This window comes from Protopterus annectens, chromosome 1.part1 (assembly GCF_019279795.1).
Source record: "Protopterus annectens isolate FY-2018-M chromosome 1.part1, PAN1.0, whole genome shotgun sequence".
In the NCBI taxonomy this organism is placed as follows: Eukaryota; Metazoa; Chordata; order Ceratodontiformes; family Protopteridae; genus Protopterus; species Protopterus annectens.
The window spans coordinates 461,467,571-461,485,307 of record NC_056726.1 but is presented as its reverse complement, the minus strand read 5'-3'; positions in this window follow the sequence as shown (position 1 = coordinate 461,485,307).

Below are 17,737 nucleotides of genomic sequence, written 5' to 3'. Positions count from 1 at the left end.
TGCAGGATAATTTTCAGGAATCCTTCATTTGGGGGGGGGGGGGCAGCCATGAGTGAAGTAGAGCTAGAGCTGTATGAAAAATGAGACAAAAAGAGATGTAACAAACTTGTGTTATAGGTAGGCAACAGAAAAAAAATTATATGAGCAAAGTATTGGCTTGGGGAAAGCTGTGGGTGCATGTACATGGAGACTGTGGGAGGTAAGGATGTACTTACTATACTATCGTGAGGTAAGGTACATGCCAGGTAAGTGAACACAACATTAATTCTCACTTGTGATGCACTAATAACATTCCTGAGCTACGTTCACCTCCTTTAGGCTGCATGTAGCTGTGTGTTAGCTTTCAACAGTGGGGAAAAAGAGGGAGGATAAAAATACCAGATGATAGTAGATGAATTAATAGTTTAGTACAGACACAACCTACAGGGTAACAACAAAGATTCAGGCAGTCTGTTCATTAAATACCAGTAGCCACAGTGGGAAATGCTGACTAGTTCACAGAGTTAGCATTACCCTAGTAAATGCAATATACATTGAAATTACATCATAGTGTTAGCAAGCATGGGAGGGTGTTTGGGAAACTCGTGTGTCCCACTGAGTGACCTGTAGTTCTACAAAACAGTTGCAATAATCTAGTAAATGCACACTACATGTGTGTTCACATTCAGCACAATGCTCACATTTAGAGGCAAAGGTTAAAATAGTTCACAGTAAAATTGCAGCAATATCAAAGAGAGGCAGTACTTGCAAACAAAAACTAAGCAAATCATCATTGCAACAAACTGATTACATGCCACAAAAAATGAGTGAACCAAGCAGCTTCTCATAGTGTAAGAAGACAAAGTCATTGTAGTAAGAAGCGATTTATCAATATTATTATTACTGTCAGTATCATATTTAGCATTACCATCACTATTATTGCCAGTTGTTATCATAATCATTTTTTTCTTTCATGCATTGTTATTCATTAGCCTTGATAATCTTTTGATATATAATGTAATTTGCAATCTGCAGCCACACTCAGTTAGGAGTAGTGATCATTGTTTCCTAAAAGTATTATGTCACAAGTTCATGCTACATTCAAAAAAATACAGCTCTTAGAAAGAGTTCCAGGGACTTGTGGTCAAAGCCACAGCAGGGGTAGGATGAAGGGACTGCTACCCTAGGTGCAAGCTTTTAAGAGGGTGTGCAATGATAGCTATGTAATAGGTAGAATTTGTCTCTTTGAGAATACGATGGCTGGCTAACCAGGTTGCAGCAAGCCACTATTTGTCTGAGGAAGGTCAGCTCAGATGTTGGTGTCCAAGATGTCTGGGTGGCCAGGTAGGATCAGGATAGGTCAAAAGCACTGGGAGGGGCAAACTGGCTGAGGAGGTATTGAAAAGGCCAGGAACAAAGCAACTCTGTCTTTTCAATTCTTTCCTGTATATATTAATACAAAACGTTAATTCTCATGATTGCAAAAGGAATGCTAGCACAGAATTCTGTTCAGAGAAGACCAAAATATGTTAAGAGTGCTGCAAAGATTTTAATTTAGTAACATATCTTTAGACATCTTCTTGGTTTCTTTTATAGCAAAGTGCTTTCATAAGAGTAGAAATACTGGTTCTATTAGCAGGTTATTCAGCTAATGGCTGCCATCCCCTGAATGCATTCTTACACATCAGTTTCAGCAAAGGTTTTAGATGGAGGAGGGGTGAGAAGTTCAGGAGAAACCTGGCTGTACCCAAAACAGGCAGCAAGGGCTAAGTTATTGGTAAAGTTTTATACAGCTGAGGAGTTTATGGCCTGCCAGGGACATTTCCTTAGTGATATGTGGGACTACAGTGACAAATTAAGGGGGCAAGCCAGTTTCCTTAGTTAAAATGCAAAGCAGAGAGGAGCACTTGATAAACCTAACCCACTGTAGGTTGCATAACTCACATATTTACCGAGGTTGGAATTTTATGACTACACTAATATGAAGAACTTGAATTTTGATTACTTACATCACTGGGGAGAGAATTTACCAATACACAACTAAGAAAGCTTAGTCAAGTACAGGCAAACAGAACCATGGATTACTTGTATTGTAGGTTTGTTTTTATGTAATCAGCTGCAATATTTGCATAATTAGAAGACAAGGTATATGAGCTTCTGAAGTCCTCCTATTATTTTTTGAGTTTGGATTAAAAATTGGTGGCTCGTATTTGTGTTTAATCTGGGATAAAGCAGAGTAAGTTTAACATAGTTTTGGGAAGAAAAGGGAAATGGTCTGCATTCAGTTTATGTCTCAAAAGAAGAACGGGTGAGAGCGGCTACAAATATGGGCAATATGGGACAAGAAAAATAAATATAAAGTAGGATATAAAGTTAGGTATGACTTATAAACTCTGATATCAGCCACCGATTATTTAGTCAATAATCATTCACAATACGTTGCTCATCTGAAAAGTGTGCAATATTTTTTTTTTATTATTTGATGTAGCAATATATTTTCTTATTCTTGTGCAATTGCCTGCTGTTTGTCTGATGCAGATGAACAAAGGAGGACAGTCTTAACGTGCAATCCTACAGTGCCATGCTGCTGTGTACAGTATCCTTCTTATGACTGCCTGGAGGTGCTTGTGTCTTTTTCCTGTTATTATTGGTTTATTTATCCTTTTGTGGGTCTTGTATTGAGTATCTTTTATAAACTGAAATGTTCTACTGTTGTCCTTGTTATCCTTGCTTTCTATGCACTCTCTGGTGAGTTGATGCTCAGAATTTCATTTAGGCTCCACTTGTGTAGTCCTAAATGACAATAAAGTTTCCTTTCACTTTGAATAATATATATATATATATATATATATATATATATATATATATATATATATATATATATATATTAAATTTAGCCAGCCAGGTAAAAATCCATCTCATTAACTGCGCTTCATTTACTGCTGACACAATTAAGTCATGTATACATACCTGGCAGCATTCACGGTCTAGTGTCACAGTGCAAATGGCCATTTGCTGCTCATCGTGAGGTAGGAGGCATGGTGGAAATTATTCTGATAACTAGCACTCCTGCTGGGCTAACAACTGGTTAACTACATATATAAATACACTGAGAGATGGAAAGATAACTAAACAGTCTCATTTCAATGCACAACTGCAACTTAAGGAATCCACTGGTTACTGGCCTTCTTTACTTTTTGGAACTATTTGATATAAAAGTTCTATTACATCTCAAAGACAATAACCATCTTAGTTGTGAAGATACGTATTTGTTTACTGGTCAGCAGAATGAAAGAAGTTGAGATAAGTGGGCAGATGTTTGCCAGGAGGGGACATGCATTGTGATATAATAGTGTGGATGTGGTGGCAATGCTTGATGGTGCCACCACACCAGACATATGGCTGGGATCAGCAGTATACCTCTCAGCTATACTGAATTGGTGCAGAATTTCTAGATCTGGTATGGTATGGCATTGATGTGTGGCAATTGACTTACAGTAATAAGGATCTGTTATTGAGTTGTTTCCTGTGCACCAGAGGTGCAAGGTTTGATTCCCTCAGACTTCATTGCCTATCTGTGTGACTGTGAGTAAGTCATTTAACCAGACACTGCTCCTGGACTGAGTCTGAAAAAGGTCCATGGAGATCAGCATTCTACCATGGAAAACGAATACTAATAAATAAATAGCTATTTGCCGCAAAGTTTTTGGGCAATGTCTTATAGAATTTGTGGTTCACTGGCAAATCGTTGAGGACTCAAGTCACTAAATTATGGCAAGACATTTGTGATGCAGAAGTCATATCCATCAAAAATGTGTACTAATACAAAACATGTTGTTCTGACAACTTTCTGTGTTTGTAAGAATAATATTTCAAATTGTATTTATTATTTATTTATTTAAAATTTGTTAACCAGGAAAGTCCAACTGGACACAGGTCCATTTTCAGTGGAGGCCCTGGGAGAAAAGCTCCACATCCAGTACAAATACAAATACAAGTTCTATTTACAACAAATATACAGATTACAGTTTGAAGAAAAGCTTTGAGTGTCAAAATTAGGCAAATTAAACAAAGAATTTTGAGTATCTTGAACATCAAAGTAAGCAAAAAAAACAAACAAAAAAAACATGTACCATACAATGCACAATATAGTGATGAAGAAGTCTGAAAGATGTTAGAGTTGATGACGGTACAGAATACATGAATACAAAAACTCTGACTTTTAGGTAATCTATGGTGTGAGTGACCTAGTAGTATTCATATACTTGACTGTAGTGAGTGTGATACAAGACCTAATGTAGTGCTGCATCTTAGACTTTGTTCAGAGAGAGTTACTCTACAGTGTGTGTCAAAAGGCAAGTTGATAAATAGTAATACAGAGGGAACAGGTAGATGAGAATTAGACTCCCAGAATACATAATAAAGATGTGACTGATATTGAGATAGAACTGGGTTGGGTGTCTTTGTGGGCTATGGAAATTGAGGATGAAATTAACCTGAGTTGGAACAGGAACATAGCCAAGTATTTGCCATATGAGATTTTAACATGTGTTTAAACTTTGTTAAGAAAAATTGGGATACAATATTGTGGGGTAGGGTGTTCCATTTTTTAGATATATATCTAGAGTAAAGAGAGTCACCAACTGAGTTGTTGGTTTTAGTTACTTGTAATAGTAGTCTATTACTGGAGCAGAGAGTTCTATTATTTGATTGTGGAAGTATCTGATTTTGGAGGCCGGGGTTTTTCAAGTTGGTGGAGGATTTTGTGGGCAAAGGTAAATTGGTTATAGAGAAGGAGCTGGGGTAGTTCAAGCCAATTGAGTTGTTTAATAGATAAACAATTATGTGTCCTAAAAGAGGAGTCTGTGGCAAACCTGGCTATTTTGTTGCAGCAGGAGTCCAGTTTGGCCATTTCAGTCTTTCTCAAGTTTGTGAGTATTGGGGAAGCATATAGGAGTGTAGATAAGAGATATGTACGTGCAATGGTGGATTTGGCCTGCTTTGAGAGAAGTTGTTTATTTCTGTATAGAAGGCCAAGCTTTTTATGCACTTTCTTTATGGTGTGGGAGATGTGGATGTCACATTTCATATTGCAGTCGATCTCAACCCCAAGAAGTTTGGTGTGAGTAACAGGAGAAATTATAGTGTTGTTTTTCAACATGATACTGAACGTGAAGCTAGATGTGGTGGATCTTGTTAGCTAAAACAGTAGTTTTCTTTTATTAGGATTTAACTTGGAGTTAGTGAGCCATGTTTTTACTGAGAGAAAGGAATCTTGTCTGATTGAGTAGAGTTCCTGTAGAGAGGAGGCAGCACAGAGTAAGATGGAGTCATCTGCATATTGTATAATGGATGAGTAAAGAGAGGAAGAATGGAGATTGTTAGTAAAAAGTGAGAAGAGAAGGGAATCAAGAATGGAGCCTTGAAGAACCCCTATTGTTACTTGAAGAAGAGGAGAGAGTTCATTCTGTCATTGGACAGCCTGCCAGAGACCAGATAGGTAGCTCTGAAACCATGTGATAGAGGGCTGGCCGATATTGGACCCAGAAAGAATTTGTATAAGTTTACTGTGCTTGACCATATCAAAGGCCTTGGATACAAATTGACCATTGCTTCTGTGGTGATTTACTGTGTTGGTGAAAGACACTAAGGCAGTAGTGGTGCTATGGCTGGGATGAAAGCCGTGCTGACTGTCTGATAAGAGTTTGTGTGTGAGTAAGTGATCCATAATTTGTTTATGAACGCATCTTTCGAGGATCTTGGATAGAGGGGATATAATGGCTATAGGACAATAATTAGTAAAGTCAGTAGAACTGACGCCTTTGTGCGTGGGTATTTTGTGGCAGATTTTCCAGATTTCAGGGACTTTATGTTCAGATATTTTTATGCAATTGGTGGAGACTGGCTGGAAAGTAAAAGGGTTGTTATTGACAATTGTCATGGGAAGCTCAGTGGAAGGGGAAGATTTCTCGTGATTAGATAAGGCAAGTATGCTCTCTGTGAAGAATTTGTTGAATTGGGTAGCTATATTATCAATTCTGTTGTTAGTTGATGGAGAGGGTGTGGTTGATTTACCTGGATGGAGAATATTGTTAATGGCTGCCCAGAATTTATGAGGGGGTTTTCTTTGGTGTTTCTTTTGTATATTTTGGTAGTAGTTAATTTTATCTTGCATAATAAATTCTTTGGCTTTGTTTTGGAGCTCTAAATATGACTGTTTTGCTGCTAGGGACTTGATAGAAAGCCAGTGGTTCCAGGCTTTGCCTCTGGTTATTAGTAGTGATCTAGTTTCCTTACTTAACCAGGGAGCAGATTTTGACCTGGCTTTAATGGTTCTGGGAGGTGGGTGTGTATTTAAGATATCTAAAAAGGTTGTGCTAAAAAATTTAAGTGTGTCATCTAGAGGAAGTCATTTTAGAGGAGTCCAGTTACAGGTGTGTAGAGCTGACAAAAAAACTGTTGGTGCTAAAATGTTTCTTGCTTATTTGATGATATGCTGCTTGTTTTATATGTTGGTGCTTTAGCCGTAGTAGAAAGGTGGGTTGATGGTCACTCAGGCTGTCTTGGAGGCAGCCAGATTGATAGGATTGGGTAGGCCTATTTGTTAGTATCCAGTCCAGGGTAGATTCCTTGTTGGATACTTTATCTGTTCTTGTGGGGGATTGGATAACCTGAGTAAACCCATAAAGATTGATGAAATTTGTTGAGTTTTGAGAGGAGCAGGATAGCCAATCAATATTGAAGTCATGATAGTTTCCTGTGGCATGGAGTTTGAGGTCCAATACAGTAGGCTTTCCAGGGTGGGTATATTGTTTCCTGGAGGGAAGTAGCATCCAAGTATATGAATGACTTTATTGGGGCTAATTTCTAGTTTGGAGAATAGTGTTTCTGCGTTATCGAAGTTGGGTGTGGTTGGGTCAAAAGCCTTAATTTTCAAGTTGTTTTTAAATAGGATTGTTACCCCAACCCCCTTTTTTAGTTATTATATCTTTGCATAGGATATTGTATCCAGGAGGGAGAATCTCATTGTCACTGTTGCTTGGTGGTTTTAACTAAGTCTCGGTTAATATGACAATATCAGGAGAGTAAAGTGAGAGATTTGCATGTAGTTGGCGAACCTTATTTACTATACTCCTGGTATTAATGTTTAGAAATATCAGGTTGGAACTACTGTGATAGAGGGAGTGGGTTAGTAAAAGGAGGTATTGAGGAAGGTTTGGGATTGTTGTGATGAAGTATGTTGGGACCAGAATTGGGGTGGATGTCCCCAGAGAGTTGCAATTGAGCTTGTAGGTGTAGTAGAAATTTTTGGAGTTTCAGTGTGTTTGTTGTGATTGAGAGAGGTTTGAGTTTTAGGATTTAGTGAGAGGACTTTAACATGAAGATAATCAATGTAGGTGGTGTTGTAGAGATCGGGGGCTAAAGTAGTGTTGGATGGTGTTATTGTGTGGGGGGGTGATGTGTTATGTTATGGTGGGGCAGTGTGATGGTGTAGTGTGGTATGATAGGAGGTAAGGTAGGAGAAGAATATTAGTAATGACATGATGAAACTGCTGAGGGTGAGTGTAAGAGTGTGTTTGGTAGAAGTGAGGAGACATTATGGTCAGTAGTGTGATGTTAGTTTAGAGTCTAGTAAGGGTAGAAAGTTATAGAAGAGCAATTGGAGGGTTATAATGGGAAGTAATGTGGATTTTGTGGGTGATGAAGTGATAGAGGCATGTGAAACAGCAGAGGTCAGTAGTGCTGTAGGAGGAGAGGTGGTTGTATAGCTTGGTAGGTGGTGAGTATAGCTGTGCTACTAAATAGTAGGTTTACTGTAAGGAAAATGAGAAGGCGAGGCTGAATTGGGGATGATTGGTGAGGTAATTTGTGTTGAATGGTGGTGCAGGTGGTGAGCTGTAGTTGTATGGGTGGAACTATAAGGTGTGGGAGGTACTGGAGTTTGATTGGTTGATTGTCTCAGTGGGAGTGGTTAAGTGAATATAAGTCTAAGTGTATCTGCGGTGGGTGGGAATGGGGGTGGGGAAGGGGAATGGAGTGAGCCCGAGCGAAGTGAGAGTGAACAGAGCAGGATTATCCACCAGCCAATGTGCACACAAAAAACAATCAGATTGCAAGCAACTAAGCCAGGTATGTTCAGGTGGTGAAGGAACTACTTACAGGGCTTGGTACTAACTTCTATGAGCAGGGCTTCCCACTCATACAGAACACAGGGTCACCTAAACACTAGTTTAAAGAGACCAAGATTGTGACTGTATTAAGTGAAAGTATTGCCAGTTCTGTAGCTTGTTTTATTTGTATCTTACTCAGATAAGTTTAACTCTGCAGTTTGTTGTCAAACTGTATGGTTTTCTAATAGTTATCTCTTAAAGTGGGGGGTGGCAGGAAGGGCAAGTATGTCCTGTAGTGTGCATGCCTTTTCAAGGATAAAAAAGAAGGCTAGCTTGTGTTGTTTAAGTAATACTATAAGTATAAACCTGCACTTTCTGCAGGTCAAGAGTCAAGCACTGTAATTAAATTATGCAAGGTCCTGTTTACAGAGTGATGCCCTTTTCAGGAAAGCAGTGTACCAGCTGGGTTTGAATGAAGGCACAGTGGACAGGCATGAGCTAGGGTGGAGGACTGTAGAGAAAAAGAGAGACAAAAGTGTTAGGATTTTAGAGAGGTATAGTACCGGAGGTAGGCAGAGAGAATGCAGGAAAGGAAGCAAAAGACACCAGAAATGATGACGGTGTAAATAACTTGTAACACACTCACAGATACTGCTATGATCTAACAGGCACTTTAGGAGTACAATATTCTAAAACTGCACAGGGTATATCTGTAAAATGCAACTTTCTGTAACCAGTATGTATTAATTACATCAGGTCTAATCTGTCCTTGGTCCTTGGTTTGTCGTTTGTTTGGGCCTTTTGCCTCTAATTATTTTTGGCTTATTCTAGAATCTTTCTGTGAACAGGCTGAGAGGGATATCCAATAGCAAGATGGGATGAAGGCTACAGATTAGATATGATGTGAACAGTTTTAACTCTTGCTTTTGTGTTGCAGCTCACACATCATCGGACTGTAAGTGAATTTGGACAGTGGGTCATTAATTTATCTGGAGGCTTCATCATTGGTTCCTGGACAGGTTAGATTCATCCCCCTGAAGGCGAAATTAAGAATCTTGTGAAACAATGTGGTTTGGGTTGGTCAGGCATGCAATGGCACCAACTTAGGGTGGTGTTGCAGCAAATATCTAGGACATGCAAGCCTCCCCCCACAGCTATTGTGTTGCATTTGGGTGGGAATGGTAATTCCCAGCTTCCAGTTAAGGATCTGGTTGGCTTAATTACCCAGGAGGAGTATTATAAGCATAAGTACTGGCTACAGGCTAGTATTTGTTGGTCAGACGTAGTCCAGAGAAGGAAGAGAAGGGGAGCAAGGTCCAGCGCAGCAGCAGAGAGGATGATGCATAGAGTCAATAATATTATGGGCAAGTTATTAAGGAACTTGAGTGGGTTGTGCATATCTCACCAAGGTATTCAGGTCAGGTGGTAGGAAAATTATGACAAGGATATGTTTCAATTGTCCGAGGATTGTATAAAGGTTTTTTATGCAGAGTTATGGGTTTGTTTAGCAATGAGCCTTCATTTAGGGTTTTAGGAAATGTGCTTGGCAGAAGGAAGGACTACCCCTCTGTGGCAGATGACAGGATAGGTAAAGGAGCCAAGGTACGTGGGGGGGGGGAAGCAGGTCTCAGGACTCTTTAGCTGGGCCTCCCACAGCCCAGAAAGCTCCAACGCATTGTTGTCAGGGGACTACCCAACCCAGCAGCATCTCCTTAGCAGATTATAAGGTGGTCCAGAAGAATTAAGTGAAATTGTTATGCTGTGGGAAGATCTCAACAGTGCTGTCTGTTGCTCTGTAGTGTTTAAAGCAGAGCTATGAAGTAAAGAAATGGCCTCCCTGAAATTCCTGCCTTGTGCACATCTCCATAACTGCCTTCAATAGTTAGAGTTAATTGGCAGTAATTGGCTATAAAAGCATGGCTGCAGCCATTTAATCCATCTGATGTCTCTCTGTTTCATTAACATAATAGTGAGGATACTGAAATGTTATGCAATGTGTGGAACTGGGGATGCAATGTGTTGTTCATGGTTCAATATACTACAGCTCAACAGCATTACAGGTAAATGAACCTGGTCAGTTGTAGCTTGATTGTCAGTTTAGTAAGGGGCAAGGAGAGCTGTACCAATCTTGGACAAAAAGTATTCAGTACTTACGTATTATCGCAACCAGATTTCAGACCTGTCCGCATTCTTCATTTTATGGAGAAAGGAGTCATTGTGTTTGTGCCGGTGTTGCTAGGTTAAATAAGTAACTGTCTGTGTGATTGGGGTCTGACTGTATCGTTATTGTGAACAAAGTGAAATGATTGACTTTTCCGACCACAGTAGGAATGTATATGGTGGGACGGTTATAAATGCTTCCTTTGTCAGTTGTCACGGCGTTGGAAGATATATAACATAAACCTGCATTTCCGCTTACATTTTTATTCATTTATTTTTGTAATACTTCAATATAAATTTTGGGCTTCTTTTCACAAATTCCGGGAACAACCTTCCCGTGTAAGTAAGAATGCTACAGACAGCGTCATCAGGATGAAGCCTTTTTACAGTCCTCATTCTCCTGCTTAGCTCAGTCCCCGTTGTTCTCGTAACCCCTACTTATTTTTTGCTATTGTGCACAGCAGTCTTGAAATGTGTAAACCCTTCCGACAGAGAGACACATAATGTCCTCAGCCCCATGTCATAGTTTAAATCGTCAAAGATCACATCCCCTTTTCAATACACTCTTCCCAGTATGACTTTCCCTTCTGGGTCAGTAATGGATTTCAGGAAGTAATGGCATACCATGGCAAATTACACAAAAAGGCTGTCCCAGCTCCAGGAAAAGTAAGTCATTCGCCATGTCAGGAAGTTTTATTTTTCTCTCTCCTCTTGTTTATGTCTGCCTGTCTCTGTCAGTAGCCCCCCATTCTCAGGTCCTCATATATTTTTGGAGCTGCTGTGAAGTGCACAACCAAGCTGGAAACATGGCCTGGTGTGGAATCTGGTTGAGATAATATGTAAGTACTCATTTAAGTAGTCATGATCTCACTCAGTGTTTTTTGCTATTTGCTGCTGTTAAACAAAGACATAATTTGCAACAGCTACATAACAGTCCCATGTGTAGGCTGAATATCCTGTTATTTCTTTGCTAATGGACTTCATACTTGTTGAATCTCAACTCAGTGTAGGAAGGCAGTATTATGTAACTTACGTAGTTCCCTGTTTAGATGAAAATTCTTTTCATTTTGGTCCTCAGTTCTGTGTCCTCAACATTTGACTTTTTTTCCTTTTTCCTTATTTTTTGTCATTGTTCATGTCACCAAATGACCGAGCTACAGTTCTGTGATTGTTTTGTGGGGATTCAGTCTTTGTTTTTTGTATGTGCGCTTGTCTTTTGCACCAAAAGAGATGCAAAATATATAGCACAGCTTAGCCAACTGGAAATCCAATTAGTCCTATCCAGAATAAAAGAAACTTAATGGTGTGTATAGAACTACAGTCCACATTTGGACATTAAAGTCTGCTTTAAAGAATAATAATAATAATAATAATAATAATAATAATAATAATAATAATAATAATAATAAAACTAGCCAGGGAGAACAGATTTGCTCTAAGACTCCCACAACGATATGCTATCAGAGATAAGAGGTATACGAGTCTCATGACAACAGCTGGGTTTAAGCTACAAAAGAAGAAAATATCAGTCTTTTTCTGTCTCACACATACTGTATTTATTTATTTATTTTACATTTGTTAACCGGGAGAGTCCGACTGGATACATGTCCATTTTCAGCGGAGGCCCGGGGAGAAAAGCTCCAGGTACATAACAGACATATGAACGCTGTTAATGCAAAAACAGAAGATAGTTGAGTTCTAAATACAATATAAAGATACATCACATCTTGGGAAAAAAATAACAGCAGCATATAAAAAAAAACATAGGTCAGTTACAAAGGCGAGACGCCTTGTTAAAAAGTGGTTAAGGATAGTGAGGTAAGAGAAGGGTAAATGATAGTGGTTAATCAGGTTTGGAACAGGGACATTGCCAGAGAGTATTGAGATGGGGTTTAAGCTTTTTTTTGAATTGTAGGAGTGAAGGTTCTGAGGTGAGCATGGTCGGTAGGGAGTTGCACATTTTACCTACAAAGTTTGAGAATAGAGAATCCCCAGCAGAATTATTGGCTTTGGTAGTTTGAGCTAAGATCTTATTGGAGGAGCGTAAAGATTGCAGGTTAATATAGGGGTGAATGATGTTTTTCAGAGCTGGTGTTTTCTCTGGGTGATACAGTATCTGGTGAGCCGTTTTGAGTTGGTTGAAATGGAGTTGGCTGGAAAACTCTAACCACCCTAGTTGCTTCAAGTTAGTGCAGTGGTGCATTCTAAAGGTGGAATTTGTGGCAAATCTAGCTATGTGATTGTAACAAGAAGCAAGTTTGTTAAGGGTTGTCTTGTTTAGGTTTGTAAAAAGGGGGGAGGCATAGAAAAGAGATGATAGTAGGTGTGTGCTGGCAATTTTAATTTTAGCATGAGGAGTGAGAAAGTGTTTTACTTTATAGAGAGAGCCAAGCTTTTTATTGACGGTTTTGATGGTTAGATTGAAATGGGTGTCAAATTTAAGGGAGTTATCAATGGTAACACCTAATAGCTTTGTGTGAGCTTCTGGTGATATAGTGATTCCATTGGAGGATATAATAGAGAAGGTGGGGGGAAGAGACTTGTTAGTGGGTGAGAAAGTAAGTAGTTTTGTTTTGTTGGGGTTGAGAACTAGTTGACTACTTGAGAACCATTTTTCTATTAGGTTGAAGGTGTTTTGGGTTGAAGCAGTGAGGTCTGCCAGGTTGGAGGCAGTGCTGATGATAGTCGAATCATCTGCATATTGAATGCATGTGGCATGGGGGGTGATTGTGGGCAGGTCATTAACAAAGATGGTGAAGAGAAGAGGGCCAAGAATAGATCATTGGGGAACTCCAAGTGTAACAGGTAGGCATGTGGATAATTTGTCCTGCCATAGAACAGCCTGTTGGCTATTGGACAGGTAGGATTGGAACCATTTCAGTGTGGAATTGCTGAGTGATAGTTTTTTTAATGTATGGAGGAGTTGAATGTGGTTCACCATATCAAAGGCCTTGGAGAGGTCTAAGAAAAGAGCAGATGATAGTTTATTATTGTTTCTGAAGTTATTGATGATATTAGAAAAGGATAGTAGGGCTGATGTGGTACTGTGATTTGGCCTGAAGCCATATTGGGAGTTGGCTAGAATTTTATTTTTGGTGAGGTGTTCCATCAGTTGTTTGTGGACACACTTTTCCATAATTTTGGCCAGGGGTGAGAGTATAGCTATAGGTCTGTAGTTGGTTAGCTCTAGTGAGCTACCACCTTTATGGAGAGGAATAATGTGGGACATTTTCCATATGGAGGGGATGAAGGCTTCTGACAAGGTACGGTTTATGATTATGGAGGAAATGGCCTCAGCTGCTTTTTGCAGAAACTCAGCTGGGAGAAGGTCAGCTGCTAGCTTAGTGGGTTTTAGTTTTTTAAGAAGAGATGTTATAGAGGATATGGGTACTGGATCGAAGGTAAATAGATGATCTGATGTAGTTGTAGTATTCTGCTGGCATGGGTAGTGGAGTGGGCTGGTTGTTTGTTTGAATTGTGTGCCCAGGGATTGTATAGTTTCTGTGAAGAAACTATTGAATGTGTTAGCAATGTTTACAGGGCACTGTTGTTTGCAAGTTGTTGGAGTGGGGGTGGTTGCCTGGCCTGTGTGCAGGAGCTTGTTTAAGCCTGCCCAGAATTTTTGTGGATTATTAAGGTGTTTGTGTTGGAGGTGGAGGAAGAAGTTTTTTTATCATTTAAGATCATTCTTTTAGTTTCATTTCTAAGTTGCCGGAAGGTTTGGTGGGAGTGTGGGTCTTTAGAGGTACGCCATGTGACCCACATCTTGTTTCTAGATAGGATTTTGGATTTTGTTTCCTTAGAGAACCATGGTGCGGTTTTGGTTTTAGTTCTAATGGACCGTATTGGAGCATGGGAATCTAGAGTCTTGAGGAAGGTGGTGTTGAAGTAGATAACTGCCTCTTCAAGAGGAAGAGATTTGAGTATTGTCCAGTTGTGGGCTTTAAGTTCAGTTTGAAAAATGGAGGCATTGAATTTATTATTGTTCCTGATTTTTTTTATGGTTGTAAGAAGGGGGTGATTTTCTTGAATTTGATAACATAGGTGAGTAAGTGATCACTCATGTCCTCTGGGTGAGTACCTGCTGAGTACTGGTCAGGATCTTTATTAGTAAGGATCCAGTCCAGGATGCTGTCTTTGTTTTGGGGTTTACCTAGTCTGGTAGGAGTGGATATGAGCTGAGAAAAGCCATGTAGATTTATGCTGCTAGATGGGGAGCTAGATGAGAAGGAATTCCAATCGATGTTGAAGTCACCTAACACTATGGATTCCTGGGGGTGAGTTTGAGTTAACCAGTGGAGAAAGTCCCCTCACTGCAGGGAGATGATGTGAAAGGAGTGTAACAATTGTTGGTAGATACAGACTTCAGATTATAACCCAAAAAAGACCCTGCCTTCTCACACATAGTGAGGATAGCAGCTATTCTGAGAAAGATGGACTTCTGATGTAGATTAGATTGACTCACATATATGTGAGACAGGCCTACTGCAGCAAACGTAAGAATAAAGCTGACAAAGAGAAAGACTAAACCTTCTCTGTGAGCTCTAATATTCTGCATTGTTGGTTCAAGTGTTAAGCTATTTTCCAGTGAATACATGGAAATCCCTCAAAAAGGAAAGAAGTAAGGTTGATCCACAAAGAAAAAGCAACCAAATTCTGCATGTCATTAGGCTGCTCTGGTAGGGATAGAGGGGTAATTCACTGTCTATGGCCCAGGTGACCGGGTTCAATTACAACCATGGGCTAGAAAGAATGGATGTTACTATCATGGAAGGGAAGCGTGGTGATGTAGGCATCTTCTACAGTGATCCTTGGTGGAGACTGGGGATATTGTGTTGCTATGGAGGCACAGTCCAAAGAGAGAAAAGGGAGTGGGGACATGGTTGAGCTGTTACTGCAGAGGTGGAGCAAACACTGCATGTCCCCATTGCACACCCACCCATTCGACAAAACCCATAAAGGAAGGGGGAATAAGGGAGTATGTCATAATCAAAGATCCCCCAGCAGGTGGGATGGCTGAAACCCTCCAGGATGTCTTTAAGATCTGCATCAGCCCCAGCCAATATCAGAGGTATCCAAGGGGTACAGAGAGAGAGGCTGGTAGACCTGGTAATGGATGCGGGGCACTGACGTAGGAGTGTCAGAGGATGAAGCGGGGGGGATGCAAAAAAAAATATCATTGTCATGGAGTGAAACTTCTGCTAATGAAAAAGCCAGTCTGGGAATCTGTATGGAATTATTTCAGTTTTCTAAATCCTATAAAGAGAGTGGACACTAAACTCTATAAACTGTCTTCTCTACCTCTCATCCAAGGAAAAAGATAGCCAAGAAACAAGAATTAAGATTCCTGAACCCTAACCTCTGAAGACTGGCTACACCCCAACAGATTCTGGAGATAACGGAAAACTTTCTGAATGTTTATTAAATGTTGTAACTCAATCATCTTTGAAAGATTTCTGTGATCATTGTAAATTTAAGACATCTGAATACCTTGAGTCGAGTTGAGGCACTTGTAACTCATTTATCTTACTGTTTGTAATATACCCCACTAACTTGTTTTATATATAGTATTAATTGGGTTGTGTATCCCTGCCTTAGACTGAAATTCGTCAGTTTTGATCAATGTTTTACCTCAATTAACAAATTCTAATAAGAAAATAAATTCTTAGGATGTTAGAGTATATTAACCAGTTAAGTGTGACTTAGCTTTAATAACTACAGCTCACCTGAAGTGGGTCAAAATTTAGTCTTTTCAAATGCCATATGTTGTCAGTAATGCAGAAGGAAAAACGTAGTCATAATAATACAGAATGCAGACACAGAACATTGTTTAAATGTTAAAAGTAAGTAAAATACTAGTACAACTGCATGGTAGGAGAATCTCCACATTGTAGATGCAATGAGTGTATCACAATACAACGATTGAATACAACTTGACATACATACCTCCCAGCTATCCAGATTTTCACAAAATGTCCAGATTTCTGCTTTATATTTTGTTTATCATAAAATTTGTTTCTGGCAAATCAGTGAGGAATGAAGTCAACAATGACATCCATTTCAGTTTCAGACTTCATATCCTTCTGAAAATGCATGCTAACACAAATCCTGTCATTTTAGCAACTTTCAAAGTTTATAGGAACAATATTTAAAATTTGAAAAACCACAACCCTTAGGAAGAAGCCAAATTGTATACCACAAATTGTAGACCAGTTCCACTGCAGTGCTTTTTTAGAGATTTATTATAAAATGCAGAAAAATAGTTCCAAATAACAAAAAGTCTATCTTGTCTCTAGCGCCTCGGCCACACTTGCCTTTAACAGAGTAAACTCTAAACACTCATACTAGCAGCCTTTTATAATATCAGACACACCCAATTAATCAAATACTTAATTAAGTGGAAAAACATCCCCATAAAAACTTTTAAATGCATCAATATATTAACATATTATAAATTACATTACAAAAAACTTTTCCATGTACATTCATGATTTAGCCCTGTAGGACTCATTGTGTTAAATTTCAAAATCATAAAAGCCTCCTTTTTTCTTAATAAATATTTTATTTGCTGTTCATTCATATATTCATTCCCCTTTATACTATCTAATACTGTAAAGATAGTATAAAGGGGAATGAATATATGAATGTTAAAGGCAAGTGTGGCCGAGGCACTAGAGACAAGATCGACTTTTTGTTATTTGGAACTGTTTTTCTGCATTTTATAATAAATCTCTAAAAAAGCACTGCAGTGGAACTGGTCTACAATTTGTGGTATACAATATTTAAAATTTGTCCCTATTTTAGATCTTTGTCCTCTCATTAGTTTAAGTTTTGTCCAAATTTCTTGCTCTAAGAGGTTGAGAAGCATGTTGACATACAGGATGAGTGAATGAAGAATGCAACTAACCCGCATCACACTTAAATCCCCAGTAGCTTTTATAATATTTTGCATGTGCTGTTCTTATGTTCTGTAGCATGACTAGATGACCTTTCTGACAGGCAGTGCTCTGACTGACTAGACACTGTGCCTCCTTTGGGTTCTCTTTACAGCAGAAATGAGTGACATTTGTCCTGCTTGGCTAAGCTGCCATATTCATCATATCATGAGGTATAACTAAACTGACATAAGTCCACAGGGAGTCCAAGACCCAAATGGCTTTCTGCATACAGAAGGAAGCTGAGTTGTTCCTTGAGAATTGCAGAGGCGCATATTTAAGCAGAAAGAGATGAAAACTATGAAAAATAAATTGACATGCACAGCACTTAATTCTGTCTCTTACCTCTCTTCTGAATTTATGGTGCAGGAAGATATTCTGAAACAGGTAAATGTAAGTACTGAAAATTAATATAGTGCACATATAGCTCTAAGTCTGTTTCCATTCTTGAGTTAAAAGGAACAGGTGTGCAACTCCCACTTCTTTTAGGAAGCTGCGCTATACGCTGCTTTCCAAACTGTAATTTTCATCTAAAATACTTCTACTGCTATG